General features: G+C 39.6%; 1 long non-coding RNA gene across 1 annotated transcript; it reads left to right on the top strand.

Moving 5' to 3' along the window:
• Positions 1-2443: 2443 nt before the first annotated feature.
• Positions 2444-15610, top strand: LOC309368169. Its single transcript, XR_014167587.1, has 4 exons — positions 2444-2587; positions 4233-4516; positions 12106-12237; positions 15056-15610. It is a non-coding gene; the product is annotated as an uncharacterized lncRNA (long non-coding RNA).
• Positions 15611-20033: the final 4423 nt, after the last annotated feature.

Below are 20033 nucleotides of genomic sequence, written 5' to 3'. Positions count from 1 at the left end.
CTCCCACAAAACAAGCTGTGGAGCCTACCTTTCCCTTCCCTTGGGCACCCTTTTCCCGTGCAGCTGCTGTCTTCTATCTCTGCTGTGTCTCCACTCAGGTACGGGGTGGGGGGCTCCCCCTAGAAATGGTAGGGTGCACGCTTGGAGCCACTGACGCCGACCGAGCTGTTTGCTAAGCAGTGACACCTCGGTCCTTTTTCCTTGTCCTTGGAGAACGCGGAATCCCGGACGAGCCCCCAAGAAATGTAACCTTATTGGAATTCACTGATTGGGTCAGCGTTGCTCCGGGACAGGAGGAAGGAAGTCAAACGACACCTGAGGTTGATTCAAAGAAAGAGTTTATTCTGCTCTCCAGATAGCAGAAGGCACTTGTGTGATCAAGTCCACAGCAAGTCCAAAGAAATGACAAGTTTCATGCAGTATGTATATCCTCCAGGCACCCTCTCCCTCCTTCCAACCACATCAGCTTGTATACGTAGGTTGACATATGTTCCTGCTCCAGCACTCTTAACCATAAAAGGGATTTCCTTCCTGCACTCCTGACCATAAAAGGATATTCCTGTTCCTACTCCTATCTTGGAGCAAGAGGTCACTACTTCCGAGAACATGCTCTGGCGTTAGTCCCAGACTTGGGTCTCTGCGTCATTTGTGGTCAGGACATAAGATATGTCTGTGTCTGTTCTACTGGTAAAGTCAAGGCCAGTCTTGCCGTCAAACTGATAAGGGAGAGAGCTGTGTTCTTGTTTTGCATTTGCTCAATGGCTAAAGTTTATGCATTTTAGCTAAGGAGAAATGGGGATTTTGGTGCAGTTTAAAAACTGCCGGCACAGTCAGTTTTGGGTTTTGGAAATCCATTCCTTCAGGCCAGGACTGGACCTAATGGTCAGGGGTCCCTTTACCTTTACCTTTACCTTACACTTTTCCTTGGTCTTTCAGGCCAAAATTCAGGTGGGTGGTATAGAGTGCCTGGGACCAACAAATATGTCTTGTATTGTCTTAGTCCTGTATTGGAACCAATTCTCAGCATTTTTAAACTTGTATTTGTTGCAATTTTTATTGGATTGGCTTGAAATTTGGCAGATTTGTAAACCCCATCAGGTAGATTATGTCTGCAGGTTCCATTTTTGCTGAACTGGCAAAATGTCAGGGAATACCCGGATGTATGGCAACGTGATAGAAAAAGCAACAGAAACAGCTCAAAAAGCTTAAAATAACTATTTTTGGGTTAGGTTCCCATCAAAAAAGCTTAATTTTGGTGGCTTTCTAAACAAAAACAAAAAATCAATTACAGTGGTACCTCAGGTTAAGTACTTAATTCGTTCTGGAGGTCTGTACTTAACCTGAAACTGTTCTTAACCTGAAGCACCACTTTAGCCAATGGGGCCTTCTGCTGCTGCCATGCTGCCGGAGCATGATTTCTGTTCTCACACTGAAGCAAAGTTCTTAACCTGAAGCACTATTTCTGGGTTAGTGGAGTCTCTAACCTGAAGCGTATGTAACCTGAAGCGTATGTAACCTGAGGTACCACTGTAAAGAGGCACAGGAGTGCTCCTTTGCTTTTTTCCCCTAACCACTTTTGAATTATATTCAGAGCATCGTATGTATTTTGCCAACTTTTATGTAGGTGCAGAAGATTTGTTATGGCAAGAGCAGGACCTCACAACTTCAGGGTCTGGAGTATTTAATCTTGTCTAAATGGTCCTCAACAAAAAGTCACTGATAAATACTGCACTGGCAAAAGTGATGTTGAACTTATTCCAAGTGGTCAAGGGTGAATCAGTCTAGAATATTTCCATGTACCATGGGATATGCCACATTTCCTCTCTTAATTCTGATAGGATATAAGAATGACATGCTTTTTTTAAAAAAAGGGAAAGCAAACATCTCAAACTTTTCTTTAGTTTCAAGAATAATAATTGGGTGAAATTTGCAAGCAAAGCTGTCCCCATTTGGCATTTTATATCCACATCAGAAATGCCATGAGATGATGCTCTTTGTGTTCCCTGATCCACCCTATCATGCCCCACGGGAGCTTGGCTTCCTCCTCTTGAGGTGCACATCTTCTGCAGACCATGCTCACTTCTGTTTCTGATTAGGGGTTTTTGCAGAGCAGACATACCCCCCTAGCATATATAAAGACCTTCAAATGATTAAATACCACAAAATAAAGTAAAGAAGAAAGCTTTCTGGTGAAATGCAAAAACGTAATTGTTATGCCAGACACAGGATTTCTATCAGGAAGCAACTATTTCTTTCACTTATTTCCATGAAGAGGGATTCAATTCACCATGAATACAACCAGCTTATGTCACCATCTATCCACCTCAGTGATTATAAGAAGCAACAGACCTTTGACCAGGAAATGCTTGAAGGATGTAAGTTACACTCAGACAAGTGTTCGCACAGATACAAAGCTACCTAAGTGCTTTGTCAGTCGAGAGACAGAAGTTGATGTAAACACAGTACAAGATCTTTCATGTGTCAGGTTCAGATGACCCCAGGCCCTCCTGAATAAAGCTGTCTAGAGCTGATGGAGAATACAGCAGACAACTGTCAGCTGTCATCCTTCAAGTTGATGCCCTTCAAGGTATAGTGACGTCCCACTTTACTTTGAAATAACATCAGTTAAATATAACACTGTAATCAATATATGAGTGTTTAGGACACAATTGCATAAACTTAATAGACATTGGCTTAGGGAAACTGAAAAGAAAGAACTTTAGAAATTTCCCAATTGGAAAAAAAATCAATCAAAAAATCATTTATTTACTTTTTGAGTTGTGTTAAAAGCTAGAACATTGTGCTATTTTTAAATAGACTGATATAAAAAACAAAGGAAATTGCTTTTTAAAAAATAAAAAAAATCCAGCATCTTCTATGAGCTTTGTATTCATCGAAGCTGAGAACACATTACTCTAAATTCTGAAAATCTAAACAATTATACAAATGCTGTTCTTTTTCTTCTTCCTTGCAAAAATGAATATTCTGGAGTTTCAATATATAAACCATGAATGATCCAAGTGCTAATTTTAGAATCTGCATTCTGAGTAGGATGGGGTATCTGCATACATCCAGATCATTGAAACATTTCTACTTTATTCCAGGGCTGAGACCCTTTTTCAGCTGGCGGGGCATTTTGACAGGTGGGTGAGACTGCCCATCTGTGAACCAGTAGGTGTTACAATGGCATCAGGTTACCCAAAGTATTCCCCCACCCCTTGCAGACTCAAACTACAAAGAAAGATATTTTGTGACGTCGGCTTACTGGAAGTCCCATTTCAGGCAGTGGTATAAGATATATTGGATGCACAGTTAAGGTATGTGAACAAAATATAACTGAAAGGGGGAGGTCAAATAGAGGGCGAAAATACCCCTCTGTATAGTTACACACAACATGGGTGATAGTGTACTTCAGTGTATCTTTGGTCTATCTGAATTAAACTTCCCAGGACATTTCTCAGGAGGGAAGCAAACAAACACAGACCAAGTGCATCATGAGCCTCGATTGTGTCTGCCAGTCATCTGGTTTCAAACTGTCAAGTCATGTCTACAGCATTCTCTTTATTGGTGACCTTTGCAGCTAGTGACTTTGACAAAAGTCTTCTGCACTGAGGGAAGTGTATTTATTTATTTTTTACATAGGTTTCAATTTATGATATTAGTTTATGATATTGTTTAGTGCAGAATGGACAAGAGAATTTGTCTTATTATTTAGGAAAGAAGAACCATTGGAACTGGACCAAACAGGCCCAAACGGGAAATTTGCACTTATTTGCTTATTGAAAAATTTAATAATAATTATTATACATGCATTTTTATATATCTCCTAGTGTTAAACATAAAATACCCAATCTCCCAAACACAGAATAATTATTATAAGAGGTAATAAAGGAATCCCATTTTGAAAAGCATTCGATTTGTATAATGTGCCCATTTCTTCAGTAGACCATATATGTTGATTCGGCCATACTTGCAATTTCCAGTATTGTTAGCCGCGCTGCTCTGATAGTCCAAATTATTGAGGTCCCCCAATACTGGGCAAGGTATTTTCTAAAATGGATGCCTCACCCTTCTCTGCAAGTTGACATTTTCAGGCCAGCTTAGGAAAAAAAAGAATTAAAAATACAACATACATATTGGTAGATCTCTGACAGGTTTGCGGCCGATCCTCAAGAATTCTGACTCCCAATTATTTAACAATAGCCACAATAAAAAGGTGTTCTCTTTATTAGACAGCTGTGATGAAGAAACTGGAGATTTGGAACATCAAGAAAGGATTTCCGTGGTAGGACTATGAGTTCGGTTCTAGAATTACAGGAAGAATCCTAGCTGAAAGTATGTGCAGAGAGAGCCAGTTCTTTATTTTTAAGAGGAGGTAGCTGCTGCAATCTTCCAGAGCAGATTTTGAAAGGGAACAGAGGGCAGCAGGGTTAAGAGAAGTAGATCACTTTGTATGAGTGCAGTGCTAATGCTCTGCAAACCTACAGTATTGGTTGCAACCCTACATCAAGAAGAGGTATGCCACTTCTATCCCCCCCCCCAAATACCAACTTCCTCACTATGCTACACTGCAAGCTATTTTTAAACTATTGTTATTCAGAAAAGAATGGGAGAAAGTCAACAACCATCAAACAGCAGGGACAATAACAACACTAATAATGCTAACACTAACTACTGTACTAATAATATATAATGTTATTTTGATTAGGCTTGAATAAACGTGTGTTGCTGAAGTGACATAATAGAAAACGAGGCAGAAAAGCAGTTTGTGAAACTGGAGCATATGTTTAATTCACCTTGGGAGTTCTCACTGGCATACCTTACTCTGGGTCACATCTGAGCCCTCTGGAGTTTTTCCAGTGCATTCCAGAGCATATCTATTCAGAAGTAAGTCCCACTGAGTTCATTAGGGATCCCTCCTAGGGTGCTGGATTGCAGCATCTATGTGACTTGTGACCTTCCTAAAAAACTCAGGACTCCCTCTAAGTTTCAGCTAGATCAGCTTGATCTATTTCAAGGTGGTGGTTTCAGGGAGTTCCTCCACATCCACCCTATTCCATTTGTTACATGAGCTTTTTTATTGATCGTTCCCCCTACCACATAGACAATAAGTCTACAGTTTGGTTCATACATAGTTTTATTTAGGCAACAGCTTATTTAAATCTTCTGTGCTCAGAAATTGGTTTGACAGTGATATTATTACATTGGCAACACTACTGCATTAGTTGACAACATAATTGTTAAGCCGTCTTCACCAGCATTTTCAATTTCAATCAGCAGATATGCACAGTTCAGGTAGATATGTGCCTCTCTTTAGGAAGTGATTCCTTTTATCTCACACTATATTAGCAGCACCCTGTACAATGCTAGAATTCATCCCCCCCCCCTGCCTCCCACACCCTCCTCTACAGCTTTGTATGGTGCCCCTGCAGCACATCACCCAATGGGAGCACACTGGTCATGCAATCCTAAAACTGCCTCTGTTGTGAGGATGCTTATAACCTATCATCAGTTCTCTTCCACCTGACAGTTCCTAACCAGATGGGTAGGGAATTAATAATACTAATAATTTGAAACTCTTTTGCATTTATTATACATTTGTTTCTTCTGCAGTCTACATTTTTTGATACACTGCACATAAAAATTGTATGTAGCATCATAGCAACTAAGGAAGCAGTCTTATACCAAGTATTGGTCCGTATTGTCCACACTGACTGTCCATGGTTCTCCAAGGTTTCAGATAGCTCTGTCTGGAGATGCCAGTAATGAACCTTCTCCGTGCAAAGAAAATGCCCTAATGATGAGCTATGGCCCTGTGGTGATCCCAATTCTGCCAAGAGACAAAATGCCTTACCTGCTTACTTTTGTTTCTTCTTGACTTCAGTGACAGAGGTTTGTCCTGGTGTGGAGGAGAAAGTTTATTTGTGTTGTTAAAAAAAAGAGAAAAAAGGATAGCATCTTGGATTAAGGTGCACTCATGGCATCCACATTCTTCCTGTGATGAGAAAGGTGGAAGAAAATGTATTTCTTGGACCACTTGGCATACTCCAAGTGGACACAATATTGTAATGCAGCTGGATATATGCTTCAGATGCCTGCAGCCTATTGCATGTGAATCGTTACTTTAGCCCAGCAGGATCAGGTGACCTGGAACAATAGCACCCATTTTGGATCTGGCCCTTATGTAATTGCAGACTGGTTTAGAATCTTGATCTGAGCTGCTGGCAGACACCCTGAAACCTCACTGAGCCAATGGCTTGCTTCCTGCATGCTTTTAGTAATCACACTGTTGTCATTGCATACATTTTGCCTCATCCAACATGGTAATGATTTGAGTTAGACTTCCCTTCTCTGATTTAGATTTTGACCACCTGAGCATGGATTTTCTTTAAGTCACATACTCATAGCTGTCAACTTACAGATTTGAAAATAAGGGACCAGCAGCCTCGAAAATAAGCGATCAGCAGCCAAAATAAGGGATCAACAATTACTTTGATAAAATACATATTTTGTTGCATGTAAATGGCTTTAGATGCCTATTAGGTCCATAAATTACCATATAGCATATATTCAACACAAAAAAAACCAGCAACAATTTGTTGTTGACAAAGGACAGCTGGTTCTCCATAGAAAGGGCCCCATTACCTTCAGTAGCTTATTTAAGGGACATCATCAATAAGGGACAACAGTGGGACATGGCGCTGGGATAAGGGACTGTCCCGCCAAATAAGGAATGCTTGATAGCTATGCATACTTGCTTATACAGAGAACTGATGAGCCAGATCTTTTAGATGTTAAGAAGGTGCAACTTTTAAATAATAGCTCCACTTCACAGAAACCTGTGTGAAGATTGAAATAATCTAATTGCCTGATTCTGTTACCTTTTACAAAGTAGCACTCAAGGTGCTTTATTGGCGCAATACTTACTACACACCCCCACCCACACCAACCATTAACAATACCGCCTCCAGCACTGTAAAGATGTTTTTACTCCTGCCAACCACAATGTGGCTGTTCTTCATTATGAAACTATATCAACAAATGAGCATATAAGATGACACCTCAAATGTTTTAATGGAATTATAAGGAGATGGTTTGTTGCAATAGGATCTGCATGCATATTTTCATTTACAGAGCCACCATTTTCATTCCTTAGGTGGACCTCTCAATTTCAGTTTCTCTCAATTTCTCATTTTTCCTGGCTTAAATTTATGGATCCACATTTCCACATTAGTTTGCAATTTTAAAAGGGGGGGGGCATAAACATTTTTTGTGTGAATTTCTTCTAATAAGCACATTTCTCTATGGAATTTTGTTTAATATAGCAACTTTTGCAAAGTGATTTTCATGAATATATGTATGTTTGTGCACAGTTTTCTAAAGCAAATGCTCCCCCCCTACACTTTGCCTGGCTGCACATCTGCATTGAAGAATTCAGAGAAGTGTGAAGTTATATCTGTGGGGTACAAGTGTATAGCCACTTCACCTTTGGAAGGAAGGTCAGAGTAGAAAACATGATCCTATTATCCTTGAAAGCAAAGATGCCTATCACTTGTGGGGGGCACCCCTGAAAAAAAACCACACAACCCAGACATGCCTCCTTCTAGCAATGGTGATTTCTGCCTGTTGGGAGGAGAGTGAAGACTGGAAAGGCAAAGCCCTGACACACCAACTCCTCCACAGCCAGAGCATCAACCTAAGTAGGAAGTCCATGAGTACCCCTCCCACCCTGTCATGTCCTTGCTGTGGAGCAGATAGTGGATCAATGACCCAGTGTTTTGTTATTCCCCAATTAGCTTAATATCCTGGAGTTTGGTAAGAAGTGAAGGCACCCATGAGAGAGGATGTGGACTGTGAAATGATGTTACAGTCACATGGTGCGGGCAAGCAACATGCTGTAGACAATGATGATGTCAGTCCTGATGAACATTTGCAGAAGCTTTTAGGCAGCCTAACCCAGGCATTTGTGAATGATGTGCAAATTTCAGAACAGATACACGCCACTCTAAAACTTGATGATAAATTGATTTGGATATGATATCCTTATTACCAGAATATACTTGGGGTTTTAAGCTGCTTTTTAAAAAGACAATGGCATTCCGTGAGTGGCTTGTACATAAGTGAAAGAGGCAGTTTGAAGCAGGAAAATCTTGTTCTGGTCAGAAGCACCAAACTCCATGAATAAATCCTTTCGAAATGAATTATTCCTCTTTCTCTAATGAACATATCCTATGCAACTACTAACCTAGTTGTGATTCATCTGATTAGAATCCACCCCAACATAATTCTTTATGTTGAATTTTTGTCTATGGTAATCCTGTTTTTGACATAGCATATTAATTTTAACTTTTTTAGGGGGCAGTGGAAAGATATATTTGTGGCATCTTATTAAATGCTTCCACCTCATTTCATTTCTGTGCATCACTGATTTGCGGTAGAGTCTAATAGTTTACTTACTTGGTTTTGGTCCCCTTTCCAATCATTCCCTTGTATTCAAAACAATTACCAGAGAACACACATTAATATAAAGCCTTGTTGCTTGACTAAAAGAATTGACTGAACAAACAGTATTAATTTTAACTCTCTTTAATACATTTCTCTGGCAGTCTTTCAAACTTTCCCACTACTTTCTCCCCTAAGCTTACCATGCCTCAGCTAATTCCTAGTTAGGTAGCCTACCTATATATCTCAAATAGGATGTTTTATTTTATTACCTGCAATGTGGATTCCTTTTCTTTCTTGAATGTCCAGCCACATCACTGCTACAGGCATGGCTGGGGTAGCATCTGAAGATGATGGACTGATAGAGGTATGAGGAGGTGCCATTAAAGACTGTGACCAGAACCACACTTAGGTAGCCTGAAATCTTGGCAGTGATATGGCCTTGGATAGGTTAAGCCCTGACTGCATGGTGTGGATGGTTGAACATGCTTAGTTGTGTGCAATGGATGAAAGGAATCCACTTAATATTTATAATCCTAATGTGGAATGGGAAGGTAATAGTTGCACCAGAGGCAGATTTAGGCAAACATGACCAGTTCAGTTGCACTAGGTGCAGAGCCTTGAGTATACCAAAAATCTTATAATAATAATAATTATAATAATTTATTATTTATACCCCACCCATCTGGCTGAGTTCCCTCAGCCACTCTGGGTAGCTCCCAATCGAGTGTTAAAAACAATACAGCATTAAATATTTAAAACTTCCTTAATCCAGCGCTGCCTTCAGATGTCTTTTAAAGATAAGATAGCTGCTTATTTCCTTCACATCTGAAGGGAGGGCGTTTCACAGGGCAGGCGCCACTATCAAGAAGGCCCTCTGTCTGGTTCCCTGTAACCTTGCAATGAGGGAACTGCCAGAAGGCCCTCGGCACTGGATCTCAGTGTCCAGGCTGAACGATGGGGGTGGAGACGCTCCTTCAGGTATACAGGACCGAGGCCATTTAGGGCTTTAAAGGTCAGCACCAACACTTTGAATTGTGCTTGGAAACGTACTGGGAGCCAATGTAGGTCTTTCAAGACCGGTGTTATGTGATCTCGGCAGCCACTCCCAGTCACCAGTCTAGCTGCCTCATTCTGGATTAATTGTAGTTTCCGGGTCACCTTCAAAGGTAGCACCACGTAGAGCGCATTGCTGTAGTCCAAGTGGGAGCATGCACCACTCTGGCAAGACAGTCTGTGGGCAGGTGGAATGGAAGGCAAGAAGGGTGGGTATGTTGAATTTTGGTGTCACACAGGTTGCCAAAAAAAATTGAGGTCCCAAGATCTGGCATTGGTTCCACTCTTTTCTGCCTTCACCAGACCCCACTTGGAATATTGTTTTCATTTTTGTGCACCACAGTTCAAGAAGACAAACTAGAACATGCGCAGAGGAGGACAGCTAAGTTCACAAAGGGTCTGGAAACCAAGCCTTATGAGGAACGTTTGAGGGAACTGGGTGTGTTTAGCTTGGAGAAGAAGTGACTAAGAAAAGATATATTTTTGAATATGTAAAGGGCTGCCACATGGAAGATGGCGCAAGCATCATGAATAACTAAACATTATGAATAACTTTCTGATTATAAGAGCTGTTCAACAGTGGAATGTACTACGTTGAAATGATTATTGAGCTGTGATTTCTGCACTGTAGGGAGTTGAAGCAGATGACTTATTGAGTCCCTTTCAAATCTGCAATTCTATGATTCTATGAGGCCAGTGAGTTTGCCTCTGCAGTTGCTATGCCACTGCCGAGCTGCTACCACTGACAAAGTTCTTTTTCTGTCCAAAAGAACCTCCAAACTAGGCCACTCCCAATTCTGGCTATCTCTCATTGATCTATCTCTTGCCTTGCTTGAGAATAAAGGGGTGGGGAGGTATGGGACAGCACCTAAGTAATGTCTTCTCACTCCTCCCAACCTCTGGCAATTACACCAGACTTTTAGCTGGAAGTGGCTTCATGCTGCATTTCCAGTCTGTCTCACAAATGCGCTCCACACACACCCCGACCTGTTTGTTTCTGTGCCAGGAAGCAGTATTGTTCTTGTATTTTTATGTTCAGAAGATTGAGCTGTTCTTATTTTAGAAAATCCAGACCAATTTATTAGGGATTTATCATGTGATGCTCTGCAACAGCCTGGCACTATGGAGTTCTATTATGGTGATTTATGAAGGCAATGATAATGACACCTACAGTAAAACGTGCCCATGGGATACCTTGTCACAAACTGACTGATTAAATTTGATGGACAATTTAATTTAGTTACTAAGGAAAACTAAACAACACCCCACCTAAAAAAAAAAAAATCCCCAACCTTCAAATTAAAAATTCACCATTATATTTATATATAAATCAAGCAATTCAAGACAGATTCTTACAAGAGTGATTAAAGAGATAGGCTGTTGCAATCATCATCTGTGCACAAATTTCTTTTACCTTTCTGAGTGAACTTAATTGAACTCCATGGGTCCATAACATAGGACCATAAACCTGTGTTGGGATTATGTGTAATCTTTTGATAACGGTGCTACATCAGTGGGAAATGGTGCAAACCACAGCTTGCCAATTTGTTGCTTGTTCTTAAACACAGCCTTTCTCAATCTTTGTTTCCCAGATGTTGTTGGAGTATAACTCTCATCACTCCAAGCCAGCATGGCCAGTAGTCAGGGATGATGGGAACTGTGGTTCACCTGGGAACTCAAAGTTGAAAAAGACTGCATTAACATATAAACTGATGTCGACGCTATGGAGCTATTGGGAGGCATCACAGCGCAAGGAGTTCCATATTTGTGTTTCTCGCATGCTTATTACCTGAGTTGTTGTTTTCATAATGCAAATCAAGATCTATTAATATGAATCAGTCTTTTAGATACATCTAATTTAGGAATGATACCACATTAGACTTAACAACAGGATGAATTTTGTAATAGTTGAGTTTTGGAAATTGGGGTTTTATTACATTCACTGATCACTACCACCCCTGTGTGTCAGAACTCTCATTTTTAGCCCCTTTCCCACATGCCAGGGAGAAAGAAAGGATAACGTTTTAGTGCTGTAGCCCTAGACCTTGCAGATTTCACCTACCATATGCATTTAGCAGCTGCTTTCAGGATCCAAGCTACCAACCAACTTACTTTATCACTAGGCAAGGTCCAGTTATAATTATTTAACTATTTATAGAACAATTATTGAAATAAGACTACTTACTGCCAGATCATCTCCTCCTTGATCATCTCCAGTGTAAAAAAGCAATACATTGAAGCACAGCCCTTTTAAAGTGTTTGCGCTCTCATACCAGCATTATGCAATCATTATGTAAGTTTTTCCTATTATGCATGTATGATTGAGAATAAATATTTTAAATATTATCAACGTTCACTTGTAAGACAGACACTTTCTTATTTTTGAACAGTCCCTGATTTGCTTATCTAATTTTTGCTGTTGATTTCCTTCTCTCCATACAATAACTGGGTTGTTGTTGTTGTTATTTGAATGGGGGAGTCGATTTATTTCACATATACTTTCAGCCATTGTGCCCCATTTTAGAGTGATGTGGATCTGACTGCCAATGATGCTAAGATTTCAGAAAATAATGCAGAGTTCAGAAAATATTATTGTATTTTTTACAGGTTTATGCGAGGCAGCGATCAAATTGTATTTGTTCTCATCAGTATCACTAGGTGTTCAATGAAATGTGAAAATATATTCATGAAAAATTACTTTTTAACACATTTGGGTTGCTGAAGAAAACACACAATCAGGTAATGTCCCTATTCTTATTAATTTTATTGTTGATTTGTGGAGGGGGAGAGAGAAAAAGAAATGTGCTAAAAGGGTGCCGGTACTTTTATTATTTGTGTGATGCCTGACAAACAGTGTTACTCAGCAGATTTTTATTCAGAGAAAATTGAAACACGTATTTATAAATTTAGAGGAGACATTTAAGGTCATTTTTTTTTGACAGAATAGCTTTAATGTATTATGTGAAATGCAGAGATTTGAACATGTGTTTTTTCTCATACACATTCATTAAATGCAGTGTAGAAAAAAAATGTCCTGTGATTGTCACATAACTCTCTAAGGCTGCACATAATTAGGTGTGATCCATTGTCTAGAAGAAGTTGGGATTAATGAATTCTGCATTTTCCTAATTTACATGCTGACTCTGGTGCCTTGAATGTCATGAGTTGAAATCAGTGGAAGAAATAATGTTTGTTTCAAACTGGACCTAGTCAAATGGTTTTCAAGCTATTCAGCCTTGTCACTTAGCTCAGAGTTGCAAAAAACAAACAAAAAAAAACTGGAAAGAAACAAATCAACTGTGAGCTCATCTGTGAAAGTCCACACATTTGGCTCAGTGTGTCATGTGAACCAGGCCACTGTGTTGAAAATCGCAGTCTTATTACAGATCAAGTCACTATTTTAGTGTTACCTAATCTAAGGATATCTGGGATTTCTGGAAAGCATATTTAACAATGAAAGCTACTAATATAATAAACTAGTAGATGATAATGATGATGATGATGATGATAATAATAATAATAATACAATTTTATTTATATCCCACCCTCCCCAGCTGAAGCTGAAGCTGGGCTCAGAGCAGCTAACAGCAATAAAAGTAACACAGCTTGATGCTGTGTTTATGTTAGTCTTTGTTAGTAGAGAAATCTGAAAGGGAAATGAGTAACACATTCTGTGAATCAACTTCCAACAAGGCCCTCCTGGTTTCTAAGATGCTATTGCTTCATCCTTCATTTTAGCAGATCCAGCAGTCCTTCAAGTGTTCATGGCAGAGTTGGTATGTTCATCATAAGTGGCAGTGACAAAATATTTTTATGTAGATGTGTAGGAGCCAACTCCTAGGGGCTAAAAGGTCTTCATCCCCTCCAATAAAATATTTGAGGAGGTTGGGCCCCCCAAAGTTGATGGGCATTGCCATTCAAATGGGGTATGGGTTTGTGTGTGTGTACTGTGTCACATGATTTATTATGTGGGCGGGCTTACCTGCCCACCCTATTTTATTCGGGTTTGCACGCCTGTGCAGATGTAATCGTAGAGTATTACAGTAGCCAAATTGTTATAGCAAACTTAACTAAAGATGCTAGACAACATGTCAGTTTAGCAACTATGAAGAAATGCTTCAACTTTAATATAGAACTCTCATAAATTTGTACCTGAAATCATATAAAATCCTAATCTCATTCAGTCTTGCTGGTCAATAAAATATTCCTGTTTCTTCCTTAAACATATTGCATTATTGTATCAGAATGTCTTATAGGGGAAAGTGGGATGCAGAATTTGCCTTCTTCACTGAGTTCCTGCACATGCAATATAATTTGAAATAACCCTGTAGAATCGCTTAGCTTTCCGATAGAGAACTTTTAGGCTCCAGTTAGTTAGTAATTTGGTGATGCTGCTGTTTTTGAAAAGGGATTTAAATGAGCTGTGTAACTGGAGCTTTCAGGGATGCTTTTATCAGATGTATTAAGTTTCTTGAATCATTTTTTTTTCTTATTTACTTAGCAATCTGTCTTGCACAGACAGATTAATTCTTGCCATAGTTCAACGTAATTGCCTGGTAATCTTCTTTGGGTTTATGCCAAACTATGCATCCATCCATCCATCCATCCATCCATCCATCTAGCTAACCTACCTAATGGTGAACATTCCCTGAATAATAGTTCCATGAATAATACTAGCTGCTTGGGTATTGCTCTTTGGTTTTTGATCCGAAACTGGGATAAAGCCATACTAGCCTGGAGCCAATGTCTTATTGAGAAGGTCAAGCAATCAGAAGGAGGCATCCTTAATGTGTCACCACCACCTTCTCAACTGTGTCTCTGGATTCAACATGGTGACCCACCCATCCTAATATATATCCATGGTGAACTAGTTAGTTTCCTGCTTGAGGACCGAGCAGGATTTTTGGGGATGAGGTTCACAACTGGCCTAAGAGGACACCTTTCCCACCAACCTCTCAGTGTTAAAGCAAGCAGGGATGTGGTGCTGGTTGATTTAGCTAACTGGATGCATGCATGAGCATGGTTACCTTGCTCATAACTGGTAGGTGGTACAAGAAGTCAGGGATGTTAATATTTGCTTCCCAGTGAACACCCTAAGGCAGCTTGAGGAAGAAGGGTCACCTACCCAACCTTCTTCTCTTTGCTGACTGCAACAGAAGGATTATGTGGCATGAGTCTTTGCATGAGTACATGGTTCCTTTCCCTGCAACAGTGATGAGGACCGGAAGGGGAGCCATATAGGAGCACTGTATCACATGCCACTTGTGCCTGTGCTTTCAGATGATGATAGAAATCCTTCACAACCTGGTTATCTGTGTATGAAGTACTATTGCTAAGAATAGGTTTACAGCATAAAATATTAACTGTAGGCAAGAACTAAGTTAGGAATAGCGAACATAGACTATTTAAATCAATTTTGCCATTTATTTTGATTCATATCCTAACATATAATTGATGCTCCTAAGCTTGACAGAAATTTAATCGCAGTGTCACTAATGAAATGTTGACATTATCAGCAGCTCTCCCTGTAACGTATCTTTTATTACTGTGTTAATAGAGTGTACGCCATTCAAATTATAGAGATGGAAGAGAAACCAAGGGTCATTTAGCTCACACTTCTAAGCTGGCAAGATATCCTATGCACAAACCTTTCCTGATAGATTCTCCATCCAAATCTGTTCAAAAGGTAATTATATAACTTCACTGGGAGACCTGTTTCATTGCTCAGCCATTCATACAATTAGGAAGTCATCATTCCCCCCGCCCCGATAGCCAGTCTACATCTGCTGTACTTCAGTTTGAATCTATTGATTGTGGGCACCAGTGCCTTGGAAGATAATCAGTCATTCTTCTCATTTTTCCACCACAACAGTTTTGTTGTCAAATTTCCCTTAAGCTTTTTCTCCATGCAGAGAAAGCCTCATTGTTTAATTAGCTATGATTCATGTAAACTTTTATTTAGGGACAAGGGGATTTCTCCCATTTCATTTCTTTACTGCTCATCTGGTTTGCTCTGGGGTTTCTCTGTGATTACAATGTTTCCAAACTGAGCAAATGAACAGTAAAATGGCAAATGAATGTAATGTATGCAAGTGTAAAGTAATGCATTTCCCGGCAACCCCCCCCCCTCTAAATTCATATATACGCCTATGGGATCTGAACTGGTGGTGATTGACCAGAAGAGAATAAAAAAAAAATCAATATCATAATGGATACAGATATATGGTGTGACCACACTAGGAATAGTGTGTATAGTTCTGGTTGCCTCACCTCAAAAAGGATGTCATATAGCTTGGAAAGTTCAGAGAAAAGGCAACCAAAATGATCAAGGAAATTGAACAACTATCCTATGTAGACAGGTTATACTATTTGACGCTTTTTTTATTTTGAAGGGGGAAGATGAGTAAGGGGTGTTACATGTTAGAGATTTATAAAATTATGCAGGGCGAGGAGAAAGTAGATGTTAAGTCTCCCTTCCAGTTCTAGAACCCAGGACCATTGAATGAAGCTAAATGTTGGAATATTCAGGACTGTAGGAGCCAACTCCTAGGAGCTGAGGTCTCATTGCCCTCCACAAAGCTGATGGCTATTGCCATTTAAATAGTGTGTGTGTGCGCGTGCGCGCACCAAGTTTTGTGATTGATTATGCAGGGCAGGGCTTACCTGCTCCCCAATATTTTATTCAAGATGACACCCCTGTTAATAACAAAGAAAATACATCTTCACACAGCACCTAGTTAACATATGGAATCTGCTCCCACAAGAGGTAGAGATGGTCTCCACTGTCAGAGGCAATATGCATCTGAATATCAGTTGATGGGGATCATGTGTAGGGAGAGGGCCGTTGTGGGCTCAGCACCAGCCTGTTCTAATTATGGGCTTCCCATAGTATGGATGGCCACTGTGAGAACAGGATGTTGGACTAGATGGGCCTTTGGCCTGATTCTGATAGGTTCTGAGAGAGACACACACACACAGAGAGAGAGAGAGAGAGAGAGAGAGCGCTTTTAAAAACAAGGAGACCAAATGTCTGTGTGCACAAAAATGGTAAGCCCACCCCTCCAAATTTATTCTGTGCAGTGCAGATTTCAACAATATTCCTCATCTCATTTATATCCATAATTCACACCACATGTGAATTGGGTAGCAAACTGAGAGCCAACATTTTGTCCCACCTTGGTTCATAAAAGGAAGTAACCTGTGACAAAAATTCCTCTCATGCACAACACAATCCTTCCCTTTTATTTAGTCAATGTCAGGACAATGAATTGTGACAGTGACTTTCAGATATGATGGGTCAGTACAGATTTATGGTGTCAATGTTTGTTTTCTTCCTTCCAAATTAGGAAGGAACAGTGAATTTTATCACCACCCTGCCACAATGTATAGATTTTAAGCACTGATATTGTTATGAATAGTCACAGTAATATATACAAAACCAGAAGAAGCAAATAAGCTGACGTTTGTAATAAAAACCTAAGGCAGAATAGTTTTAAATGTAAAATGTAAAAATAGAACATATTTTGTTTTAAGTGAAATTGACTGTGACAAACCCAAAGTGTGCTGTTTTCAAGCACTTTGTTCACATGCCATTAAGTCCATTAAGTCGCTATTATCTCGATTTGGTATTGTGAATGGCTTCTCAAATCCTTGCTGAATCCCCTTTGAAATCATTAATCCAAACATTGCTTTTATGCTTCCTTTGCCAGTTAGGTGCACTTTGTAGCTGTCTTTAAAATGTGTAAAAGTAACTATAATTAATGAAATAACAAATTAAAAACAGACACTTCCCCATCAAAAAAGGAGGAACCAGAAAAAATGAACTTGACAATTACAGAAGTATGCGCATTTAAAGTGATGCATTTTCTGGGAAATCATTTATAATGTGCAGTTCACAAAGTCATAGTTTCACAATTGTAAAGGGCTCAGAGCAACATGAAGTTCATCTAGCACTATCCTTGGCAGAATAACAATACCTTACAGAAGCAAACAACCCTAGAAGATTAACCCACACAATAGCACAGTAAAGCCTATCATAAAAAGAATTGGCATCACTTCAAAAATTGCAGAGTACAGCCCCCTAAATACAGATATACTGTTACCTTCAGTGGAATTCTGGTAATCTGAGGATGAAAATATACAGCCAGTTATAGATGGGGAGGGGAGAGCAGACCCCACAATATAGCAACTCTCACCTATCTTCCCCACCAACATGCTGAACAAATCCCATCTGTTTACTAATGTTCAGATGAATGATGAACAATATTGATCATTTGAATATGGTTGTTTGCACTGGTGAGCTATGATCCCAGAGAGAGCATTCAATCATTTTATCACACACACCCCCACCTAATCTGTGGTGACAAAAATCAGACTGTATTGAGGGTGGAGAACCATGAAAGCAAAGTGTAAAAATGGCTTTTCATGCTTTCCTTTCATATCTCCAGAACTTTGTGGTTTTCACTTCCAGTTGTGTGACAGAACAGCAGATTTTTCTGACATGACACCCCTATTATTATTTCAAATGTCTTCTGAAAACTGTACTGTTTTGACAGGGCATCACATAGTTATTATTATTATTTAAACTAACCAATATATATTAATATTTTTACTTATGTCTTACAACTATTTATATAATCATTTTATTGTACTATGTTTTATATGGCGTAACCCACCTTGCTATATGTTATGACAGCTGGTTATAAATTTTCGAATGAATATATAAAATTCATGTGCATGTGGGCTTCTGTCTCCTCATGATTCCCCCATGAAAATGGCGAGAAATACCACCAGAATACCACCCCAGATTTAATCCCACAATTTTCCAGGTTAACAGTGTTGCAAGCTGATTTTTTTTCCTGACAGCAGGCAGCACAGAAATGAGCACTAAAAGTCCTGCTAGATTTCCAAAAGTGGATTTTACATCATGGGAAAGATCATGAAAAAAATATGAAAAAAGTATCAGGTAAGGAAATGTCAGGGAAATGCAAATGGGCAGTTTCTACACTGTCATGTGTTTTGTAGGAAATGGCTTGTTTCAATGAAAAACAACAACACACTCCACAGTTATCACAGGCCAATAGTATTTACTATCTCATTTTTACAAAATTTCTCTCTAGATCAGGATTAGGGCTGCATTCCCTCATAGCCAACCTTTTAAGGGCTACATACAGTGCTGGATGTTCCCAGAGATATTTTTCTAGAAAAAGAGATGGCAGAACTCACCATGAACAGCTTCCCCTTTTTTCTTTTAATGGCAATGGTGCCTACCTGGAGGTGCCAGAACAGAGTTCTGGTGAGTTCCAGCTGAAAAAGAGCCCTGGGTGTCACAAAAGTGGAATTAGCAAGACTCTCCATCCTCAATGTAGGGAAGCAAGAGGAATTATCACAGTTCAAGGACAAATTCTAGCATGGTAAAATCACTAGAGAAGGCTGCATAGTAGAGGCAATAAGGGGAGAAGACATGATCTGGAAAGAGTCTCAGGGGCTGGATAAAGAGGCCAAGAGAGCTGAATTTGCCCCTAGGCCTGAGGTCCCCCATCTCAGCTCTAGATTAAGGCACACCTGTATGTCCTGTTTCGTCTGACACAGCACAGACTGATTAATATGATCAGGCAAGTTCATTTCTCATTCAGACTAGCAGCCCATTTGTCTCTTTGACCTCTGTTGTCCATCCTCTGCTCCTTTCATTTTACCTTCTGGTTTTCTGTCAGTTCCCAGAGTTGTCCTAATTCCTGCTCATTATTCTGAATGGCTTGTAAACTTTATACAGTGGTACCTCGGGTTAAGTACTTAATTCGTTCTGGAGGTCCGTACTTAACCTGAAACTGTTCTTAACCTGAAGCACCACTTTAGCTAATGGGGCCTCCTGCTGCTGCCGTGCTGCTGGAGCACATTTTCAGTTCTCACCCTGAAGCAAATTTCTTAACCTGAAGCACTATTTCTGGGTTAGTGGAGTCTGTAACCTGAAGTGTATGTAACCCAAGGTACCACTTTACATGCTTGCAAGTACTTTGATGGGCATCAATGGGGATCCAAGTCTGTTAAAAATGACCAAGGATGTAAACAACAAACTTCTGCTTCATATAAATCATTTGCCTGGTTGTTTTACCATTTGCAAAAAAAAAAAAAAAAACCCTTTCTTTAGATAAACCTTTTTAGGTCAATTCTATCAAAGGACTTTGACAAATCATCTAGACATTTCCACATGTCTATATGCTTTCTGTCACCATCAGTTATCATAAATTTGTTGCCTTTCCACCATCCCAAAACTCACACAATCCCTAAAAAAAAATGTAAATCAAAACCAAGACCTATCCTGATATATGGAATATGTTTAATCCTCTGGCCTTTGCAAATATTATCTCTGCTATTATCTCTGTACATCCATCAGAGCTGGGCTGCCCAAATATCAATGTGTTTCCTTTTTGCAGCAATGGCTATAAGGTTTGCTCTTCTTTGTCCCTGAGCATATAACAACTCCTATCAATATATCATATCTCATCATCTATTTGGCCTTCACTGGACAGCATTTC

The sequence above is a fragment of the Podarcis melisellensis genome (genome assembly GCF_964234715.1).
Source record: "Podarcis melisellensis genome assembly, chromosome: 4".
Classification (NCBI taxonomy): Eukaryota; Metazoa; Chordata; class Lepidosauria; order Squamata; family Lacertidae; genus Podarcis; species Podarcis melisellensis.
This window is presented reverse-complemented; position numbering and strand designations above follow the sequence as displayed.